The sequence below is a fragment of the Dendrobates tinctorius genome, unplaced genomic scaffold (genome assembly GCF_039654945.1).
Source record: "Dendrobates tinctorius isolate UK_male_01 unplaced genomic scaffold, ASM3965494v1 ptg000084l, whole genome shotgun sequence".
NCBI lineage: Eukaryota > Metazoa > Chordata > Amphibia > Anura > Dendrobatidae > Dendrobates > Dendrobates tinctorius.
Window position 1 is genome coordinate 1009596 of NW_027361752.1, and position 23852 is coordinate 1033447.

General features: G+C 42.8%; 1 protein-coding gene and 1 pseudogene across 1 annotated transcript in view; both read left to right on the forward strand.

Moving 5' to 3' along the window:
• LOC141097311 (cell cycle control protein 50C-like) overlaps positions 1-23852 on the forward strand; it is a 92120-nt gene that overhangs the window by 456 nt on the left and 67812 nt on the right. The window lies entirely within an intron of this gene.
• Positions 17207-19105, forward strand: LOC141097279 (microtubule-associated serine/threonine-protein kinase 3 pseudogene; annotated as a pseudogene).

Consider the following 23852-nt stretch of genomic DNA (forward strand, 5'->3'; position numbering starts at 1 on the left):
TAATTCTCATGTTTTTATTTACATTAGGAGCATTAAAGGGGTTGTCCAGGTTTGTGATGAGTCTGCAGTCATTCTATGTGACTGCAGACTTCTGAACACTCGCAGTGCGCACTACATGCTGTCAAGATTCTGTTGACGGCGATTTGCACACATGCGGTCATGTGACATTCATGGCCTCATTCAATAAAAATGAATTGAGCGAGGCCGGACATGTCGAGTCAGAAGTCTACAAATAGCTCACATGACCGCCTACTCTTGCCACTGGTAAGGGAGAATCCTAAGTGTACAGTGCATGCGCTGTGGAAATCCGGATACACATCATATAGAGTGATTGCAGACTTTCATCACAAACCTGGATGAGCCCTTTAATTATAAAATGAAGCCCTGTAGCCAATCCTAACAGCGTGTAATATACTCACTATCAGGATTCAGCTCTGCTTGCTGGTTCCATCAGTTATCACATGGCCACTTCACTCATACGCGATTTTCATACTTACTGTCACATGACAGCGAGCTTCTCTTCCTGCGTCTCTCAGTTTATCACTGAACATTTAGAGAATTAGGGAGAGCAGCTCTTCAACACGTGACTAAGGGCTCATACTCACTCGGACCGGAGTGTGCGGCTGCATAGAAATGCATGTAGCAGCACGATCCGGTCCGAGCGCCAGTGGCAGTGCCAGGTTTTCATGCGAGCGACTCGCACAAGAATCGTGCGAGTCTCGTGCAAGTGAGTATGAGCCCTAAATGTGCAAATCACATATGTGCTTTTGATGGGAGGGGGGCACCAAAATGAATTCCTGCCCTGTGTTCTGGAAGCTGAATTGTCCAAGCGAAGGAGATGTGATTTCATGAAAACTTTTGAATTCTGCAGAATTTGTATTTTTTTGCTTCTATGAGAAGCCTGAAACAGCTGCATGTAAAAATTGCAGTCGCTTTTACGCTGCTTCAAATCGGTACCAAAAACGCATTAAATAAGGACACGGTGCATGGAAAAATGTAACAAAAATGCTATAATCAGAGATTTTTAGTGTGTAGTTTGGTGCTGACACCTATAGAAAACAAGCAGAAACTCCCCCCACAGTATTTACAGTACGTGTGGACACAGCCTTAAGGCCCCGTCACACACAGCAATCTCGCTAGCGTGATCGCTGCTGAGTCACAAGTTTTGTGACACAACAGTGATCTCACCAGTGAGATCGCTGTGTGTGACAGCGATCAGCGAGCGGCCCCCCTGCCGGTATCGCTGATCGCTGCAAGAAACCTCTGGACATTTTTTTCGTCGCTGATCTCCCGCTGGCCAGCACGCATCGCTGCTTGTGACGGGCGGGAGACCAGCGATCAGCTGTAAAATAATAAAAAAAAATTAAAAATATTGTAATTCTCACCTTCCGGCGTCCCGCGCAGCATTCCCGCCTCTCTCCACGCTCCCGGTCCCAGTAATCCTTTGCAAGAATGACTGCGAGACTTTGCGATCCCACAAGAACGGACGTCATCGCGGTAATTCTCGCGAAGGATTACTGGGACTGGAGCGTGCAGAGAGGCGGGAATGCTGCGCGGGACGCCGGAAGGTGAGAATAACAATATTTTTTATTTTAATTCTATTTTTGACATGAATATGGCATCAGCGCTAACGAACACAGCGATGCGCGCGCCGCAGTCTTTGTCCGTCTTTCCCTTCTTCAACAGTTGGGAGGTATGATAGGGGCGGCTATGACCAGGGGGTCTGGTTGCCCAATAGAGAGCAGTTCTGCCAGGAATTCTGTAATCATGCATACAAAAGGGGACAACGCTTTGGGAGGAGTACTGTACCTAAAAGCAATAAATAGGACTGAGCTGAAATACTGGGCACAGCTGTGACTACATGTTATATAGTCGTGTTAATCTCCTCTCACTTCTTGTAAACTACAACTGTACAAAGATATTATATAGTCACCATGTGACTAGTGGGCCTGTGTAACTTCAAATGCCAGGGCTGAATTTTAGTCCCAGTCCGGCCCTGGGGTTGTTGCTATAGACGGCATGTTTTTAGTAGAGTAGGAGGAAATGACTAGTTCTCATTTCAATGCCATAACACCCCCCTTGGTCGTTCTGTTCAGAATATCTAGAAAAACGTGCAAACTGGTGACATAAAGTAAATTACTTATTGTCATAATTCTGCAGTCCAGATATGTACTGAGAATATGTGAAAAGCCCGGACAACCCCTTTAATGACAAAAAAAAAAAAAGTTTTTCTTCCACTATGTATATCAAATAATTTACTCATCAATTAGAAACTGCAGGTTTTATTGTTTTTTTCCTATGGTAGCTACATAATAAAGTCAAGCAAAAGAAACATAGGGGCAGCCATTGTGATCTATTTTTTTCCTCTCAAATAAAATAATAGTAAGTGCCCCATAAAATGGTGCATAGGAGAAGCTCAGTTGATTGCTCCATTTCTGTTAAGTTGGCTACAAATATAAACAGCCTTTGAGTAAAATCACAAATCTTAAGTCACAAAGATGTTTTTTTTTAATCTGTTTGTACATCCTGAGCCTACTGGTTCATGTACACAACGTCAGACATAAAATAGACTAACACACATGTATTGCAATGGATCAGGGTAAATTTATATTCCACTCATGGGTAAAATTATGAATTTCATTGTGTAGTGTATTATCAGATTTATTTATCCTGAGCTTAAAGAATTGAGCTTTTACCTCTGGACCAGAAGTGAGGGGTCAGCCGAGCAGAGCTGACCGTGGTACAAGAGGAGGAAAGCAGATAGAAGGGTTTGCAATATGACACAGCTACACATCGACCTTATCCGAAAGGTGTGTCTTCTGTGAGCTATACCCAGCACTGTCTAATCATGCAGGAAGTTAGACCAGGAGATCAGCTCTGTATCCTTACATCTCACACACTGAGAAACCTAGGCTATGGTGAGGCGCAGTCTTTTTCTGCTGTGCTGCTCCCTGGTAATGATTGGGCAACTCATACAGGAAGAAGAAGTACACGCCCCCAGTGAAAAGTAATTGATAACACCCACTTGGACTTACCGTTTTCTTTTTTACTTCATATGTGCCAATACTTTGCTAATATCGCCGAAACTGAGAGGCAAAATTGTATAATGTGTCCAGTTAAATAAGTTGTCTTCTACTTGGGCAACTTCTCCTCATACCCCATGCTTGGCCCCGATAAAATAAAAAAGCTTATACTCACCTCCCATGCCGTCACCGTTCTCTAGGGTTCCTGTGCTCTTTTGACACATGACTCCAGTGCCCAATCAGCACTGACGTCACTGTCTATGCCTCCTGTTGAATTGAACATGAAGAGCAAGTGATAAAGCAGCTAGAGCCCCAACTTCCTCATCATGTTTGATTTGTCCTAAGGCGGGCACAGCGATGCCGGATCAGATTGGGTGCTGGAGGCACGTGTCACAACAACCACAGAAGAACTCCAGGACCGCAAGTGCTGACACCACGGGAACAGCGCCACCGAGGGAGGCGAGAAAAGTTTTTTTTATTGAATCGGGGCCAAACATCAAGAAGGGGTGGCCCAAGTAGTGGACAGCCCTCTAACCATGACAAATTTTGGGTGCTGGAGGCACGTGTCACAACAACCGCAGAAGAACTCCAGGACTGCGAGTGCTGACACAGTGGGAAGGGCGCCACTGAGGAAGGCGAGAAAAGTTTTTTTTATTGAATCGCGGCAAACATCAAGAAGGGGTTGTCCACGTAGTGGACAGCCTTCTAACCATGATAAATTTGGTTAAAAGGTCCACTTTAATCCAATAAAAATGTTTGAAAATATCCAGTCAACCCATTTTTCCATCGTCAGGGGGACGAGGCAGGGCTGTCCTCTGTCACCTTTTCTTGTTTAATATTGCCCTTGATCCCTTACTAAGATATCTGGAGATGATCCCTTCCTTTGGGGGCATAGGGGTCGGTCACCATACACTTAAAACGTTGGCATTTGCTGATGATCTCTTACTCATGATATCCAATCCTAAGGAATCCATTTCCTCTATAATGGACGCCTTTAATGAATTTGGAGCAGTTTCGGGATTTTGTATAAACTTTAATAAATCTCATGCTTTAGCTATTGTTAAAATTGCTCAGAAACGGTGGCCGTTCCCTTTTCCCTTTCAGTGGAGGAGAAATTCTTTACCTTATCTTGGCGTTGACCTACCATCAAATCCTCATGATATCTATAAATTAAATGTTCAGCCTCTTATTTCTGTAGTTATACAAGAAATTCAATCCTGGAAATCCCTTAAATTATCCTTTGCAGGTAAAGCCCATCTAATTAAAATGATCTCTTTCCCTAAAATACTCTTTCCTTTACAGACGCTCCCGGTTCTACTTTCTAAAGCTGATGATAGGCTACTGACACGAGCCTTCTGCCAATTTATTTGGGGCTCAGAAGGGGGCTCTACAATTAGTGTTTTTAAGCTACAGCAAACCAAATCTTTGGGTGGACTTAATCTCCCAAATTTACGCCTCTACAGTATAGAGGCTGCTTTTCGCCATTCCATAGATTGGATATTCGCCTTTAATTGCTTCTCTAATACCCCAATAGATGAGGCCATGTGTAGACCCTTCAGCTTCCCAGCATTGCTTCACCTACGAAATGCTGAAATTCCAGTGGAGGTTAGAGATAATCCTCTATTATGGTCGGTAATCTTGGGATGGCGTCAAGCTAGACGAGTTAGCGGTCTTGACCCCCACATCTCGATGTTTCTTCCCATTCAAGGTAACCCCTCTTTTTTACAAGGCAAGTCACCTCCCATTTACAAGGTGCTTGGAAACAATGGGTGTAGACTGGTCCGAGATACGTTAACAAATAATCAATGCCTTCTTACCTTAGAGGACATGGTTTTCAAATATGACAAGCCTACAACCTGCAGTAACCACCGATCGACCAAACCGCTGCACGACCAGCTCTACCCTCGCCTACTGTATTATCACCCATCCCTTGTAGATTGTGAGCCCTCGCGGGCAGGGTCCTCTCTCCTCCTGTACCAGTTATGATTTGTATTGTTTAAGATTATTGTACTTGTTTTTATGTATACCCCTCCTTACTTGTAAAGCGCCATGGAATAAATGTCGCTATAACAATAAATAATAATAATAATAAATACCCAATCCTTACAGAACACAATTTTACTATCTCTCAAATTAGACATTACGTAAGCTCAATATTGCGAGACATAACGGATGATGCTAGAACACACTCTCTAAATTTAATATCCATTAAAGCCCAAATGGGAACTTATTCTATGAGTCTTATATATAAATCATTAAGCCTTCTATACATTGGTCAGACTCTTCACCAGGCCCTGGAAAATGGGTTGCTCAATTAACGAACTGTCGGGTAAATGACCTTTTGAAAGCCACTCTGCGTATTAACTCTAAATTTCCATATGACAGTTACATAACCATGTCTCTTATGATATTTCATAGAGCATTCATCTCCCCGGAGGTAAAGTCTAAAATGTCCCCCTCAGGGGACTATCCCTGCCCTAAATGCTTACACTCTCCAGCTGATATTTTCCATTGCCTTTGGGACTGCCCAATAATAAGCGAGGTGTGGGATACACTTCTGCAACATCTCATCAACACTTTTGGCATATCTATCTCTCTCTCCCCAGAGTGGGCCATATTTAATATTCTCGCACAGGACCAGTTGGTGGGGCTTTCTGTCCAGCAGCGCCGCATCTTGTTCATATGGGCGGCAGCCACACGTAAAAGCATTCTCCGTTTGTGGGAACAGGATGAAACACCTTCTTTAAGCTTAATTACTACAAAAGTAACATATCTCTTCAAAATGGATTGGATAGAAGCCTTACTTAATAAAGAAAAAGACACTGACCGCTTTTATTTCACATGGTCCTCTTTTATCAATACTCAGACATCTTCCACAAGCCAGGCGATACATAGTTGTTTCCAGCTCACCAACTGGTATATGAGAGAGCAGCTTGCCGGTAATATCCCTGTTAGACTGGATTGAAATTGTGTTACGAAGTTATGGAGTTTGCCCGGGGGAGTGGAGGGGAGGGGCGGGGGGTTATAGTTGAAAAAATGCCGTCTAATGTTAATAATATTGCATAAATGTTCTTCTGTTATGTTATTGGACATTATATGTATATTTTGTAATACACTCAATAAAGACGGTTTAAAAAAAAAATGTTTGAAAACAGATGGTCGGCCATTATGACATCACTGATGGTCGGCCATTATGATATCACAGATGGTCGACCATTATGACATCACCGCTCGCAGTTACTTATGCTGTGTACACAGGGTTCCGGCTGCCATTTTGCTTTTTTGTATTGTTTTATTTTGACTAGGGAAATATAAACTTTAAACTTTTTTTATATTTTTTAAAACATTTTTTTTCCACTTTTGACTTGCTTCAATACAGTAGTCTCCATAGAAGACTTGAAGCTGCAATCATCTGATCGCTTGTGCTACGTATAGCCTTGCTATGTGTAGCAGAAATCATCATCTCCAGGGGCGTCCGTGGGTGTGGTTTGTGACACGCTTCCGGCACGCATGTGTTAAATGCCGCTGTCAGAGATTGACAGTGGCATTTAACATGTTAGCAGCCGCAGGTGGATCGCAATTTCAGCTGTTAGGGGCACATGACAGTTGATCAAACCAGCTATCAAGTTCAGAAAAAAAAAGGAATATAGGAGGTCAAAATGCAAAACATAAGGACAACAGAGCCCAACAGATTGGTGGAAGGGAGTGCTAAAAATTATTGGGTAAAGAGGTGCAAAATACTTGCCCCTGGAAATTGCAGCCCACAATTCACCAGTAATTCTTGGCATGTTCATTACAGAAAAATTAGTAATTAAAAAGTGCCACTAAAATCACTGGGCTGTGTAATACATGAAGGTGCTGAGCCCTCCAGAATGAAAGGTTTTTTTCTTAATTTTCTCTCTGCCATTATATTTCAATGTCCCGGTCAAGACAGACTCAATTATTCCAATTTATACAGTAAAGCCGAAAGCCGACACGTGAGCTACAGAAAATAGAAAGTCTCATCCTGTTACATCTGCTTTAACCCCTTTCTGACATCCGACGTACTATCCCGTCCATGGGACCTGGGCCCCTATGCCCATGGACGGGATAGTACGTCTACGTGGTGAGCGCCGCTGATCGCTGCCGGGTGTCAGCTGATTATCACAGCTGACATCCGGCACAATGTGTCAGGGGCGGTCACGGACCGCCCCCGACACGTTAACCCCTTGCACACCGCGATCAAACACGATCGCGGTGTACCGGGGGTTAAAGGGAAGCATCGGCAGGGAGGGGGCTCCCTCCGTGCTTCCCTGAGCCCCCCACGGCAGCGCAATGTGCAGCACTGCTGCGGGGGGCTCCTTTCCTGCAGGCCCCCGAATCCAAGATGGCGACGGGGGCCTTCGGGGGCCTGCAGGAAGCTGGCTTCCTCAGTGCCTGCAAAGCGCAGGCATGAGGAAGTCTGCTTCAATGCCTGTGACAGATCGCTGATCTGTCACAGTGATCTGTGATGTGACAGATCTGCGATCTGTCACAGGACAGTGATGTCCCACCTGGGACTATTTAATAAAGTTTAAAAAAAATAAAAAAGTGTTAATATAAATTAAAAAAAAATCGCCAAATAAATTAGAAAAAAAAAAAAATATTCCCCAAATAAATCCTTTTATTGGAAATAAAAAAAAACAAAACAATAAAAGTACACATATTAGGTATCGCCGCGTCCGTAACGTCCTGCACTATAAAACTATCCCATTAGTTAACCCCTTTAGCGAACCCCTTAAAAAATAAAAATTAAAAACTAAGCAAAAAATAATGATTTATTATCATACCGCCAAACAAAAAGTGTAATAACGCGCGATCAAAAAGACGCATATAAATATCCATGGTACTGCTGAAAACGTCATCTTGTCCCGGAAAAAACGAGCTGCCACACAGCATCATCAGCGAAAAAATAAAAAAGTTATAGCTCGCAGAATAAAGCGATGCAAAAATAAATATTTTTTATATAAAATAGTTTTCATTGCATAAAACCGACAAAACATAAAAAAACGACCTAAATAAGGTATCACTGTAACCGTACTGACCCGAAGAATAAAGGTGCTTTATCAATTTTACCGCACGCGGAACGGTGTAAACGCACCCCCCCTAAAGAAATTCATGAAACGCTGGCTTTTGTTCATTCTGCGTCCCAAAAATCGGAATAAAAAGCGATCAAAAAATGTCACGTGCCCGAAAATGGTACCAATAAAAACGTCAACTCGTCCCGCAAAAAGTAAGACCTCACATGACTCGGTGGGTCAAAATACGGAAAAATTATAGCTCTCAATATGTGGTGATGCAAAAAATATTTTTACAAAAAAAAGCGTCTTTTAGCGTGCGACAGCTGCCAAATATAAAAACCGCCATAAATAGTAAATCAAACCCCCCGTTATCACCCCCTTAGGGAAAAATAATAAAATAAAAAAAATGTATTAATTTCCATTTTTCCATTAGGGTTAGGGCTAGGGTAGGGTTAGGGCTAGGGTTAGGGTTAGGGCTGAGATTAGGGTTAGGGGTGTGTTGGGGTTAGGGTTGGAGTTAGAATTGGGGGTTTCCACTGTTTGGGCACATCAGGGGCTCTCCAAATGCAACATGGCATCTGATCTCAATTCCAGCCAATTCTGAGTTGAAAAAGTCAAATGGTGCTCCTTCCCTTCCAAGCTCTGCCATGCGCCCAAACAGTGTTTTACCCCCCACATGTAGGGTATCAGCCTACTCAGGTCATACTGAAAAACAATTTTTGGGGTCCAATTTCTCCTGTTACCCTTAGGAAAATAAAAAAATTGGGGGCAAAAATATCATTTTTGTGGAAAAAAATGATTTTTTTATTTTCACGTCCGAGCGTTATAAACTTCTGTGAAGCATTTGGGGGTTCAAAGTGCTCACCACACATCTAGATAAGTTCCGTGGGGGGTCTAGTGTCCAAAATGGGTCACTTGTGGGGAGTTTCAATAGTTTAGGTACATCAGGGGCTCTCCAAACGCACATGACACCCGCAGACCATTCCATCAAAGTCTGCATTCCAAAACGTCACTGCTTCCCTTCCAAGCCCCGACGTGTGTCCACACAGTAGTTTTCTCCCACATATGGGGTGTCAGCGTACTCATGACAAATTGGACAACAACTTTTGGGGTCCAATTTCTCCTGTTACCCTTGGGAAAATGAAAAAATTGGGGACTAATTGATCATGTTTGTGGAAAAAATACGATTTTTTTATTTTCATGCCCGGGCATTATAAACTTCTGTGAAGCCCTTGGGGGTTCAAAGTGCTCACCACACATCTAAATAAGTTCCTTAGGGGGTCTCGTTTCCAAAATGGGGTCATTTGTGGGGGGTTTCCACTGTTTAGGTACATTAGGGGCTCTCCAAAGGCAACATGACACCCGCAGACCATTGCATCAAAGTCTGCATTCCAAAACGTCACTACTTCCCTTACGAGCCCTGACGTGTGTCCATACAGTAGTTTTCTCCCACATATGGGGTGTCAGCGTATTCAGGACAAATTGGACAACAACTTTTGGGGTTCAATTTCTCCTGTTACCCTTGGGAAAATAAAAAAATTGGGGACTAATTGATCATGTTTGTGGAAAAAATACGAATTTTTTATTTTCACGCCCGGACGTTATAAACTTCTGTGAAGCACTGGGGGGTTCAAACTGCTCACCACACATCTAGATAAGTTCCTTAGGGGGTCTAGTTTCCAAAATGGTGTCATTTGTGGGGGGTTTCCACTGTTTTGGTACATCAGGGGTTTTCCAATCGCGACATGGTGTCCGATCTCAATTCCAGCCAAAAACGTCAAATGGCGCTGCTTCCCTTCCGAGCTCTGCCATGCGCCCAAATAGTGGTTTACCCCCACATGTGGGGTATCAGCATACTCAGGACAAATTGCACAATAACTTTTAGGGTCCTGTTACCCTTGGAAAAATAAGAATTGAGGGTGAAAAGATCATTTTTGTGGAAAAAATATGATTTTGTAATTGTACCGCTGTACGTTATAAACTTCTGTAAAGCCCTTGTGGGTTCAAAGTTCTCACCACATATCTAGATAAGTTCCTTGGGGGGTCTAGTTTCCAAAATGGGGTCACTTGTAGGGGGTTTCCACTGTTTAGGTAAATCAGGGACTCTCCAAACGTGACATGGTGTCCGATCTGAATTCCAGCCAATTTTGCATTGAAAAAGTCAAACGGCGCTCCTTCCATTCTGAGCTCTGCCATGCGCCGAAACAGTCGTTCCCCCCCACATATCAGGTATCAGCGTACTCAGGACAAATTGCACAATAACTTTTGCAGTCCAATTTCTCCTGTTACCCTTGGTAAAATAAAAAAAATTGAACCTGAAGTATTTTTTTTGTGAAAAAAAGTTAGATGTTCATTTTTTTTTTAAATATTCAAAAAAATTCCTGTGACGCACCTAAAGGGTTAATAAATTTCTTGAATGTGGTTTTGAACACCTTAAGGGGTGCAGTTTTTAGAATGGTGTCACTTTTGGGTATTTTCTATCATATAGACCCCTCAAAGTGGCTTCAAATGTGATGTGGTCCTAAAAATAAAATGATGTTGTAAAAATGAGAAATTGCTGGTCAAATTTTAACCCTTATAACTTCCTAACAAAAAAAAATTTTGGTTCCAAAATTGTGCTGATGTAAAGTAAACATGTGGGAAATGTTAGTTATCAAGTTTTTTGTGTGCCGTATCTCTGTGATTTAAGGGCATAAAAATTCAAAGTTGGAGACACCTGTGGAGATATCTAAAAATGGCAGTTTGGAGAAGGCACCCTTCAAATATCAGGGACCTGGAGCAGTTTGCCAAGGAAGAATGGTCTAAAATTCCAGCAGAGCATTGTAATAAACTCATTGATGGTTACTGGAAGCGGTTGGTCGCAGTTATCTTGGCTAAAGGTTGTGCAACCAAGTATTAGGCTGAGGGTGCCAATACTTTTGTCTGGCCCTTTTTTGGAGTTTTGTGTGAAATGATCAATGTTTTGCTTTTTGCTTCATTCTCTTTTGTGTTTTTTTAATTTAAGACAAATTAAATGAAGATAATAATACCAAAGAATTTGTGTTTGCAATCATTTTCAGGAAGAAACTGAGTATTATCTGACAGAATTGCAGGGGTGTCAATACTTTTGGCCACAACTGTATATGCAAAAGCTTAATAATAATAGGTATTTTTTTCAGCTACCTATGACCTACATGTCCATACAGATGGCTTATAAGAGGTTATCCTACTGACAGATTCCCTTTAAAAACAATACATTTGTGTCATCATTTAAAAAAAACAAAAAAACACTGATTTAGAGAAAATATTTTCTAATAATTACTTAAGAGAAAAGAATTCTCAACATAAACTTTGCCAACTTAAAATCCTTTTTCTATATGTTAAGCTCTGTGTCCCAAAGCTGAATATTTCAGCTGAGTAAAGGAAAAAGACTGGGCCTTCATTGTAGCTCAATATGTCTGGAAGGGGGAACTATGTGGTCAGCTTCTACAGTAATACCAAAATATTTAAAAAATGCTACAAATATTATAATTTGCTTCCTTCATGGAGAAATTACATTAGCGAGTTGAAACGCTTCACATAATGAAATAGAAGAGATGAGAATTGCCGTGGATGGAACACAGGGAATGGAACAAGTGGACGGAACACAGAGAATGGAACACGTGGACAGAACACAGAGAATGGAACACGTGGCTAGAACAGAGAGAATGAAACGAGTGGATGAAACAAAAAGAATGGAACATGTGGATGGAACACAGAGAATGGAACACGTGGACGGAACACAGAGAATGGAACACGTGGACATAACACCGAGAATGGACCACGTGGACGGAACAAAGAGAATGGAAAACGTAGACGGAGTACCAGAGAATGGAACACGTGGATGGAACACAGAGAATGGAACACGTGGACGGAACAAAGAGAATGGAACATGTGGACGGAAAACAGAGAATGGAACATGTGGACGGAACAAAAATAATGGAACACGTGAACGGAACAAAGAAAATGGAACACGTGGACGGAACAAAGAGAATGGAACATGTGGACGGAACACAGAGAATGGAACATGTGGACAGAACATAGAGAATGGAACACGTGGACGGAACAAAAAGAATGGAACACGTGGACGGAACAAAGAGAATGGAACACGTGGACGGAACAAAGAGAATGGAACACGTGGACGGAACACAGAGAATGGAACACGTGGACGGAACAAAGAGAATGGAACACGTGGACGGAACAAAGAGAATGGAACACGTGGACGGAACAAAGAGATTGGAACACGTGGACGGAACAAAGAGAATGGAACACGTGGACGGAACACAGAAAATGGAACACGTGGACGGAACACAGAGAATGGAACACGTGGACGGAACACAGAGAATGGAACACGTGGACAGGACACAGAGAATGGAACATGTGGATGGAACACAGAGAACCGCCTGGAAGTTTTACTGATTTTCTGGTTTACTCTTGAGAATCAATGGGAGATATTCATTAAAAGTAAATTCACCATATTTACAAGCAGAGTTTATTATCCCCTAATTGGGTAGTAAAATGCATGGGAAATTCATTGTGCATGATGACGGAGACTTCTCTGAAGTTGTGCATTAATCCTCCGCTTTAATGACAACAACAAAAAAAGCTTTTCTTCCAGTATGTACCGTATATCAAATAATTTACTCATCAATTAGAAACTGCAGGTTTTATTGTTTTTTTTCCTATGGTAGCTACATAATAAAGTCAAGCAAAAGAAACATAGGGGCAGCCATTGTGATCTATTTTTTTCCCCTCAAATAAAATAATAGTAAGTGCCCCATAAAATGGTGCATAGGAGAAGCTCAGTTGATTGCTCCATTTCTGTTAAGTTGGCTACAAATATAAACAGCCTTTGAGTAAAATCACAAATCTTAAGTCACAAAGATGTTTTTTTTTAATCTGTTTGTACATCCTGAGCCTACTGGTTCATGCACACAACGTCAGACATAAAATAGACTAACACACATGTATTGCAATGGATCAGGGTAAATTTATATTCCACTCATGGGTAAAATTATGAATTTCATTGTGCAGTGTATTATCAGATTTATTTATCCTGAGCTTAAAGAATTGAGCTTTTACCTCTGGACAAGAAGTGAGGGGTCAGCCGAGCCGAGCTGACCGTGCTAAAAGAGGAGGAAAGCTGATAGAAGGGTTTGCAATATGACACAGCTACACATTGATCTTATCCGAAAGGTGTGTCTTCTGTGAGCTATACCCAGCACTGTCTAATCATGCAGGAGGTTAGACCAGGAGATCAGCTCTGTATCCTTACATCTCACACACTGAGAAACCTAGGCTATGGTGAGGCGCAGTCTTTTTCTGCTGTGCTGCTCCCTGGTAATGATTGGGCAACTCATACAGGAAGAAGAAGTACACGCCCCCAGTGAAAAGTAATTGATAACACCCACTTGGACTTACCGTTTTCTTTTTGATTTAATATGTGCCAATACTTTGCTAATATCGCCGTAACTGAGAGGCAAAATTGCATAATGTGTCTAGTTAAAGAAGTTGTCTTCTACATGGGCAACTTCTCCTCATACCCCATGCTTGGCCCCGAAAAAATACAAAAGATTATACTCACCTCCCATGCCAACACCGTTCTCTAGGGTTCCTGTGCTGTTTTGACACGTGACTCCAGTGCCCAATCAGCGCTGACGTCACTGTCTCTGCCTCCTGTTGAATTGAACATGAAGAGCAAGTGATAAAGTAGCTAGAGCGCCAACTTCCTCTTCATGTTTGATTTGTCCTAAGGCGGGCACAGCGATGCCGGATCAGATTGGGTGCTGGAGGCACGTGTCACAACAACCACAGAAGAACTCCAGGACCGCAAGTGCTGACACCACGGGAACAGCGCCACCGAGGGAGGCGAGTAAAGTTTTTTTTATTTACTAGGGGCCAAACATCAAGAAGGGTTTGTCCAAGCAGTGGACAACCCTCTAACCATGACAAATTTTGGGTGCTGGAGGCACGTGTCACAACAACCGCAGAAGAACTCCAGGACCGTGAGTGCTGACACAGTGGGAACGGCGCCACTGAGGAAGGCGAGTAAAGTTTTTTTATTGAATCGGGGGCAAGCATCAAGAAGGGGTTGTCCATGTTGTGGACAGCCCTCTAACCATGATAAATTTGGTTAAAAGGTCCACTTTAATCCAATAAAAATGTTTGAAAGTATCCAGTCAACCCCTTTTTCCATCTTCAGGGGGACGAGGCAGGGCTGTCCTCTGTCACGTTTGTTGTTTAATATTGCCCTTGATCCTTTACTAAGATATCTGGAGATGATCCCTTCCTTTGGGGGCATAGGGGTCGGTCACCATACACTTAAAACGTTGGCATTTGCTGATGATATCTTACTCATGATATCCAATCCTAAGGAATCCATTTCCTCTATAATGGACGCCTTTAATGAATTTGGAGCAGTTTCGGGATTTCGTATAAACTTTAATAAATCTCATGCTTTAGCTATCTTTAAAATTGCTCAGAAACGGTGGCCATTCCCTTTTCCTTTTCAGTGGAGGAGAAATTCTTTACCTTATCTTGGCGTTGACCTACCATCAAATCCTCATGATATCTATAAATTAAATGTTCAGCCTCTTATTTCTGTAGTTATACAATAAATTCAATCCTGGAAATCCCTTAAATTATCCTTTGCAGGTAAAGCCCATTTAATTAAAATGATCTCTTTCCCTAAAATACTCTTTCCTTTACAGACGCTCCCGGTTCTACTTTCTAAAGCTGATGATAGGCTACTGACACGAGCCTTCTGCCAATTTATTTGGGGCTCAGAAGGGGGCTCTAGAATTAGTGTTTTTAAGCTACAGCAAACCAAATCTTTGGGTGGACTTAATCTCCCAAATTTACGCCTCTACAGTATAGCGGCTGCTTTTCGCCATTCCCTTGATTGGATATACGCCTTTAATCGCTTCACTAATACCCCAATAGATGAGGCCATGTGTAGACCCTTCAGCCTCCCATCACTGCTTCACCTACGAAATGCTGAAATTCCAGTGGAGGTTAGAGATAATCCTCTATTATGGTCGGTAATCTTGGGATGGCGTCAAGCTAGACGAGTTAGCGGTCTTGACCCCCACATCTCGATGTTTCTTCCCTTTCAAGGTAACCCCTCTTTTCTACAAGGCAAGTCAGCTCTCATTTACAAGGTGCTTGGAAACAATGGGTGTAGACTGGTCCGAGATACGTTAACAAATAATCAATGCCTTCTTACCTTAGAGGACATGGTTTTCAAATACCCAATCCTTACAGTAGACAATTTTACTATCTCTCAAATTAGACATTACGTAAGCTCAATATTGGGAGACATACCGGATGATGCTAGAACACACCCTCTAAATTTAATATCCATTAAAGCCCAAATGGGAACTTATTCTATGAGTCTTATATATAAATCATTAAGTCTTCTATACATTGGTCAGACTCTTCACCAGGCCCTGGAAAATGGGTTGCTCAATTAACGAACTGTCGGGTAAATGACCTTTTGAAAGCCACTATGCGTATTAACTCTAAATTACCATATGACAGTTACATAACCATGTCTCTTATGATATTTCATAGAGCATACTTCTCCCCGGAAGTCAAGTCTAAAATGTCCCCCTCAGGGGACTATCCCTGCCCTAAATGCTTACACTCTCCAGCTGATATTTTCCATTGCCTTTGGGACTGCCCAAAAATAAGGGAGGTGTGGGATACTCTTCTGCAACATCTCATCTACACTTTTGACATATCTATCTCTCTCTCCCCGGAGTGGGCCATATTTAATATTCTCGCACAGGACCAGTTGGTGAGGCTTTCTGTCCAGCAGCGCCCCATCTTGTTCATATGGGCGGCAGCCACACGTAAAAGCATTCTCCTTTTGTGAGCACAGGATGCAACACCTTCTTTAAGCTTAATTGCTACAAAAGTAACATATCTCTTCAAAATGGATTGGATAGAGGCCTTACTTAATAAAGAGGGACGCTTTTTTTTTCACATGGTCCTCTTTTATCAATACTCAGACATCTTCCACAAGCCAGGCGATACATAGTTGTTTCCAGCTCACCAACTGGTATATGAGAGAGCAGCTTGCCGGTAATATCCCTGTTAGACTGGAATGAAATTGTGTTACGAAATTATGGAGTTTGCCCGGGGGAGTGGAGGGGGAGGGGCGGGGGTTTTTATAGTTGAAAAAATGCCGTCTAATGTTAATAATATTGCATAAATGTTCTTCTGTTATGTTATTGGACATTATATGTATATTTTGTATTACACTCAATAAAGACGGTTTAAAAAAAAAAAATGTTTGAAAACATATGGTCGGCCATTATGACATCACTGATGGTCGGCCATTATGACATCACAGATGGTCGGCCATTATGATATCACAGATGGTCGACCATTATGACATCACCGCTCGCAGTTACTTATGCTGTGTACACAGGGTTCCGGCTGCCATTTTGGCTCCCTAGTGACTGAGTGCATTTGCAATTTTTCGCTATGGCTGAATTTCTTCTAGACAAGCTTCAGGTAGAAGGATTATTGGAGATTATTTACACCCATTGCTCTGACATTACGCTTCTACCACCCGATGGCGTCCTCGGCTTCACTCACCGGCTGGTGGTGGAGCTAGTGCAGGACTGCCTGACCAAATACCACCAAGACCGTCTTACCTCAGAGTATCTGACAGATTTAACCCGGAACATCAGGACATTACTACAGCAGGCTGAAGAAAAATCTCAAGATGGAGATTTGGCTTTTGTTAAAGAACTGGCCGAAAAAGTCCTGTATGTGCTGGAAGGTCCGGCCCGCTCCCCGGAACGCCTGGAGACACCACAAGGCGAGTACAAAGATGGGGAAAATGTCCCCCTGGAATCCCCGGACCCTAACACGAGTCAGGCGGGGCTGAGCAGCGATCTGACCACAGAAACCCCTGAGCTGCCGGATCCTGAGAGTGTGATCTGTGAGATCCCGGAGATCCACGAGCCTGCCACTGAGACACCAGAAGGCGACGACAAAGACGGGGAAAATGTTCCCCCGGAATCCCCGGACCCTAATACGAGTCATCTGGGGCCAAGCAGCGATCTGACAACAGAAACCCCTGAGCTGCCGGATCCTGAGAGTGTGATATGTGAGATGCCAGAGATCCACGAGCCTGCCACTAACTTCATGGAATCATTGATCCCGGCGAGAAAGCCGCATATGAGCGACTTCGAGACATCCAAACTGATCAGCGGCGGATGTTTTGGCGCTGTCTACTTAGTGCAGCACAAATACTCACAGCAGATCTTCGCTATGAAGAAAATGGCGAAGAAGAACCTGGAAACTGAAAAACACGTGGAAGCGGCCTTTCTGGATAGGGACATCATGACCTTCGCTGATTGTCCCTTTGTGGTCTCCATGCTCTGCTCCTTCCCTACTAGATCTCACCTGTGTATGGTCATGGAGTATGTTGGAGGTGGAGACTGTGGGTCCCTTCTAAGCACCAAGGGCCGTTTATCTATCCCCTTGGCCCGTCTGTACTTTGCAGAAACAGTTCTTGCTGTGGAATACCTGCACAGCTATGGTGTGGTGCACCGAGATCTGAAACCGTACAACCTACTGATTACAACTGCTGGGCATGTTAAAGTCGCCGATTTTGGACTTTCAAAAATTGGTGTCATGATACCAAAAACCAACAACTATAAGCAATCAGTGAAGGACATCTCCAGAGAGTTCAAGGACCTTGAGAATTGTGGTACCCTGAATTACATGGCCCCAGAGGTCATCCTAATGAAAGACTACGGAAGACCTGTTGACTGGTGGTCAATGGGGATCATCCTCCATGAATTTCTGGTTGGATCTTTACCATTTGATACGGATTTCATACCTTAGCTTAAAAGAATGATTGTCATGGGAAAAATACCTTGGAATTACAAATGCTGTCCACCCCGTGAGGCTAAGAACCTCATCACTGACCTGCTCAAAAAAAATCCTGAGCAAAGACTTGGGACAGGTGGAGCATTTGAGATTAAGGATCATCCATTCATGAAAAAAATAGATTTTGACAATCTTCTAAATCAGAAGCCGATGTATATTCCTCATCTTGTATCAAATGTGGACACCAGCCTCTTTATCAATCACGCTCATAGAGACATGCTTATGGTCTCAGAGAAAGAAGAGGACACAAGTGAGGACAAGGACTTTGACTTCCAAAATTTTACGTCATCCTCTGAAAGGCTTTCTAAACTCTGCACCATCGCTACCATCACGATGAACAATGAGAATTCAAAGTCCCATCCAGAGTGTACCCAAGCATCAGACATCGAGAAAAGAAAATCTGCAATAAATCCAAATGCAGAGCAAGAAAGCCCAGAAAATGTAAAAAAGGAGAAAAAGAGAAGAGGTTCCACCTTCCGCCGGATCTTATCATCATGCCGGCGTGGATTATCTAGGGCTGCCCGCGTGTTTACATGTTGTTGCCGCTCCCCTACGACATCTAAAAGACGGTAAACCTCCACATCCAGCGCCCTGAGGTCCAGCAGATCCACCATCACTGCTGGAGAAGTATAGAAGTGCAATTCCACAACAGTTTTTTTTATTTTTTTACCATGTTCACCAAATGCTAAATCTGACCTGCCATTATGATTCGCCAGGTCATTATGAGATGACAGATACCAAACATGTATAGATTGTTTTTTATTTACGTGGTGAAAAAAAATCCAAAGTTTAATAAAAAAAAAAAATTGCACCATTTTCTGAGATCCGTATCGTCTCCATTTTTTGGGATCTGGGGCTGGGTCAGGGCTTATATTTTGCGCGCCGAGCTGACGTTTTTAGTGATAGCATTTTAGGGTAGATACGATTTTATAATCACCCGTTGCTATGAACCAAAAAAACGTAATTTTGCGGTTTGGATTTTTTTCTCGTTACGTAGTTTACCAATCAGATTGCCTTTGTATTTGGATAAATTGGGAGTTTCTTAATGCAGCAATATGAAATATATGATCGCTTTTTTGTATTGTTTTATTTTGACTAGGGAAATATGAACTTTAAACTTTTTTTTATATTTTTTAAAACATTTTTTTTCCACTTTTGACTTGCTTCAATACAGTAGTCTCCATAGAAGACTTGAAGCTGCAATCATCTGATCGCTTGTGCTACGTATAGCCTTGCTATGTGTAGCAGAAATCATCATCTCCAGGGGCGTCCGTGGGTGTGGTTTGTGACACGCTTCCGGCACGCATGTGTTAAATGCCGCTGTCAGAGATTGACAGTGGCATTTAACATGTTAGCTGCCGCAGGTGGATCGCAATTTCAGCTATTAGGGGCACATGACAGTTGATCAAACCAGCTATCATGTGTCAGAAAAGATGTGGGCTCAGCGTCGGACTCGGAGCCCGTATCAAAGGAAGGGAGGCGACCTAAGATGTACTTATACGTGATAGGTCGTGAAGGGATAAGTAGAACAATATTTTATTTTTCAAAACTTATGTCTAAGTTCAGAAAAAAATGAATATAGGAGGTCAAAATGCAAAATATAAGGACAACAGAGGCCAACAGATTGGTGGAAGGGAGTGCTAAAAATTATTGGGAAAAGAGGTGCAAAATACTTGCCCCTGGAAATTGCAGCCCACAATACACCAGTAATTCTTGGCAGGTTCATTACAGAAAAATTAGTAATTAAAAAGTGCCACTAAAATCACTGGGCTGTGTAATACATGAAGGTGCTGAGCCCTCCAGAATGAAAGGTTTTTTCTTAATTTTCTCTCTGCCATTATATTTCAATGTCCCGGTCAAGACAGACTCAATAATTCCAGTTTATACAGTAAAGCCGAAAGCCGACACGTGAGCTACAGAAAATAGAAAGTCTAATCCTGTTACATTTGCTTTAATGACCAAAGTGAAATCTGCAATAGTTAAAGGGAATCTGTCAGTAGGATCAACCATCCTAAGCCGTCTATATAGGCTATAGGAAGCTGAGTAAAATGATATGTTTTTCTTAATATGTAAATGAGCTGTAAAGATCTATGGGGCGGATATAGATCTCCCTGAGAATCTGACTGTAAATAAAAGGGGGCATTTCCAGTGGAGACATGTAATGACTGACAGTCTGCTCTCCTGATCTACATGTCTCAGAGTTGGAACACCCTCTTTCATTTAAATAAGTTCTGGAAGAGGATTTTCAGGGAGGTCTGTATGGGGCCCATAGAAATTAACAGCTAATTTACATATTTAAAAACATTGTGGATTTCTCTAGAATAAGACATTGGAACACAGATATCCAAAGACATACCAAAAGGGAATTTAGATTGTGAGCCCCATCGGGGACAGTGATGATAATGTATGTAAAGCGCTGTGGAATATGGCTATACAGTTGTGGCCAAAAGTATTCACACCCCTGCAATTCTGTCAGATAATACTCAGTTTCTTCCTGAAAATGATTGCAAACACATTCTTTGGTATTATTATCTTCATTTAATTTGTCTTAAATGAAAAAACACAAAAGAGAATGAAGCAAAAAGCAAAACATTGATCATTTCACACAAAACTCCAAAAAAGGGCCAGACAAAAGTATTGGCACCCTCAGCCTAAAACTTGGTTGCACAACCTTTAGCCAAAATAACTGCGACCAACCGCTTCCGGTAACCATCAATGAGTTTATTACAATGCTCTGCTGGAATTTTAGACCATTCTTCCTTGGCAAACTGCTCCAGGACCCTGATATTAGAAGGGTGCCTTCTCCAAACTGCCATATTTAGATCTCTCCACAGGTGTTCTATGGGATTCAAGTCTGGACTCATTGCTGGTCACCTTTAGAAGTCTCCAGTGCTTTCTCAAACCATTTTCTAGTGCTTTTGGAAGTGTGTTTTGGGTCATTGTCCTGCTGGAAGACCCATGACCTCTGAGGGAGACCCAGCTTTCTCACACTGTGCCCTACATTATGCTGCAAAATTTGTTGGTAGTCTTCTGACTTCATAATGCCATGCACACGATCAAGCAGTCCAGTGCCAGAGGCAGCAAAGCAACCCCAAAACATCAGGGAACCTCCGCCATGTTTGACTGTAGGGACCGTGTTCTTTTCTTTGAATGCCTCTTTTTTCTCCTGTAAACTCTATGTTGATGCCTTTGCCCAAAAAGCTCTACTTTTGTCTCTTCTGACCAGAGAACATTCTTCCAAAACGCTTTAGGCTTTTTCAGTTAAGTTTTGGCAAACTCCAGCCTGGCTTTTTTATGTCTCGGGGTAAGAAGTGGGGTCTTCCTGGGTCTCCTACCATACAGTCCCTTTTCATTCACATGCCGACGGATAGTACGGGTTGACACTGTTGTACCCTCGGACTGCAGGACAGCTTGAACTTGTTTGGATGTTAGTTGAGGTTCTTTATCCAACATCTGCACAATCTTGCGTTGAAATCTCTTGTCAATTTTTCTTTTCCGTCCACATCTAGGGAGGTTAGCCACAGTGCCATGGGATTTAAACTTCTTGATGACACTGCACGCGGTAGACACAGGAACATTCAGGGATTTGGAGATGGACTTGTAGCCTTGAGATTGCTCATGCTTCCTCTCAATTTGGTTTCTCAAGTCCTCAGACAGTTCTTTGGTCTTCTTTCTTTTCTCCATGCTCAATGTGGTACACACAAGGACACAGGACAGAGGTTGAGTCACCTTTAATCCATTTCAACTGGCTGCAAGTGTGATTTAGTTATTGTGGCGGCCGTTTGCGAATCTGGGCTGTAGTAGGAACAGCACCCCGAGTAACCCTGAGACCCTTAACCCCTATACAGGGATCTGGAATTGTAGCAAGGCCCAGGGGGTAGCTGTCTAGAGGAGCAGTGGACCAGAGCAGGACGGCCGCCAAGGGGTCAAAACTAAAACCCGTAATCAAGGTCAGGAGGCAGGAGTCGGAGGCCGGAGGGCAGCAGAGGCACGAAATCAGCAGACAGAAGGAGAGTCAAAAGTCCAGGCCAAGGTCAGTAAAAAAACAGGAGGGCAGCAAAGGTACAAAATCAGCAGGCAGAAGGAGAGTCAGGAATCCAAGCGAAGGTCAGCGTCAAAAAATCAGAAGAGAGGCGGAGGTACAAAAATGTCAGGCAATAGAATGGTCAGAAATCCAGGCTGAGGTCAGAGTTTTCACTATAGCAAATTACAAAGTAGCACGCAGGGGAACCAAGAATATATCCGGCGGCTTGCAAGACCAGTCCCAAGGTATTTGAGGGATCAGGTCATCCCTCACAGGCTCCTGGACTGATGATGTAATTAGGGCCGCCCCCAGGACCAGGCCAGATGGAGATGCAGTAAGCCCTACATGACTGACAGAGGGGCAGAGCCTGCGCCCACCAGATGCCTGCGCAGGAGCCTCTTCTCTGTCACCACCCTCACCCTGGAGTGAACCACGGCGCCTCCCAGTGGCTGAGGCAGGAACAGCCGTCCCTGAGTCCGACAGCGACGTGACGGTCCGGCGCCTCCTAGTGGCCGAGACCGGAACCGCAGGCCCTGAGTCTGGCGGTGACGTGTCAGTCCGGCGCCTCCTAGTGGCCAAAGCCGGAATAGCAGGCCCTGAGTCTGGCGACGAGGTATCAGTCCAGCGCCTCCTAGTGGCCGAAGCCGGAACAGCAGGCCCTGAGTCTGGCGGCGACGTGACAGTTATTGTCAACACCTGTTAGGTGGCACAGGTAAGTTACAGGTGCTGTTAATTACACAAATTAGAGAAGCATCACATGATTTTTCGAACAGTGCCAATACTTTTGTCCACCCTCTTTTTTATGTTTGGTGTGGAATTATATCCAATTTGGCTTTAGGACAATTCTTTTTGTGTTTTTTTTTATTTAAGACAAATTAAATGAAGATAATAATACCAAAGAATTTGTGTTTGCAATCATTTTCAGGAAGAAACTGAGTATTATCTGACAGAATTGCAGGGGTGTCAATACTTTTGGCCATAACTGTATAGGCAAAAGCATAATAATAGTAATAATAGGTATTTTTTTCAGCTACCTATGACCTACATGTCCATACAGATGGCTTAAAAGAGGTTATCCTACTGACAGATTCCCTTTAAAAACAATACATTTGTGTCATCATTTAAAAAAAAACACTGATTTAGAGAAAATATTTTCTAATAATTACTTAAGAGAAAAGAATTCTCAACATAATCTTTGCCAACTTAAAATCCTTTTTCTGTATGTTAAGCTCTGTGTCCCAAGGCTGAATATTTCAGCTGAGTAAAGGAAAAAGACTGGGCCTTCATTGTAGCTCAATATGTCTGGAAGGGGGAACTATGCGGTCAGTTTCTACAGTAATACCAAAATATTTAAAAAATGCTACAAATATTATAATAGACTTCCTTCATGGAGAAATAACATTACCGAGTTGAAATGCTTCACATAATGAAATAGAAGAGATGAGAATTGCCGTGGATGGAACACAGGGAATGGAACACGTGGACAGAACACAGAGAATGGAACACGTGGCTGGAACAGAGAGAATGGAACATGTGGACGGAACACAGAGAATGGAACATGTGGATAGAACATAGAGAAAGGAACACGTGGACGAAACAAAAAGAATGGAACACGTGGATGGAACACCGAGAATGGAACACGTGGACAAAACACAGAGAATGGTCCACATGGACGGAACACAGAGAATGGACCACGTGGACGGAACAAAGAGAATGGAAAACGTAGATGGAACACCAGAGAATGGAACACGTGGACGGAACACAGAGAATGGAACACATGGACGGAACAAAGAGAATGGAACATGTGGACGGAACACAGAGAATGGAACACGTGGACAG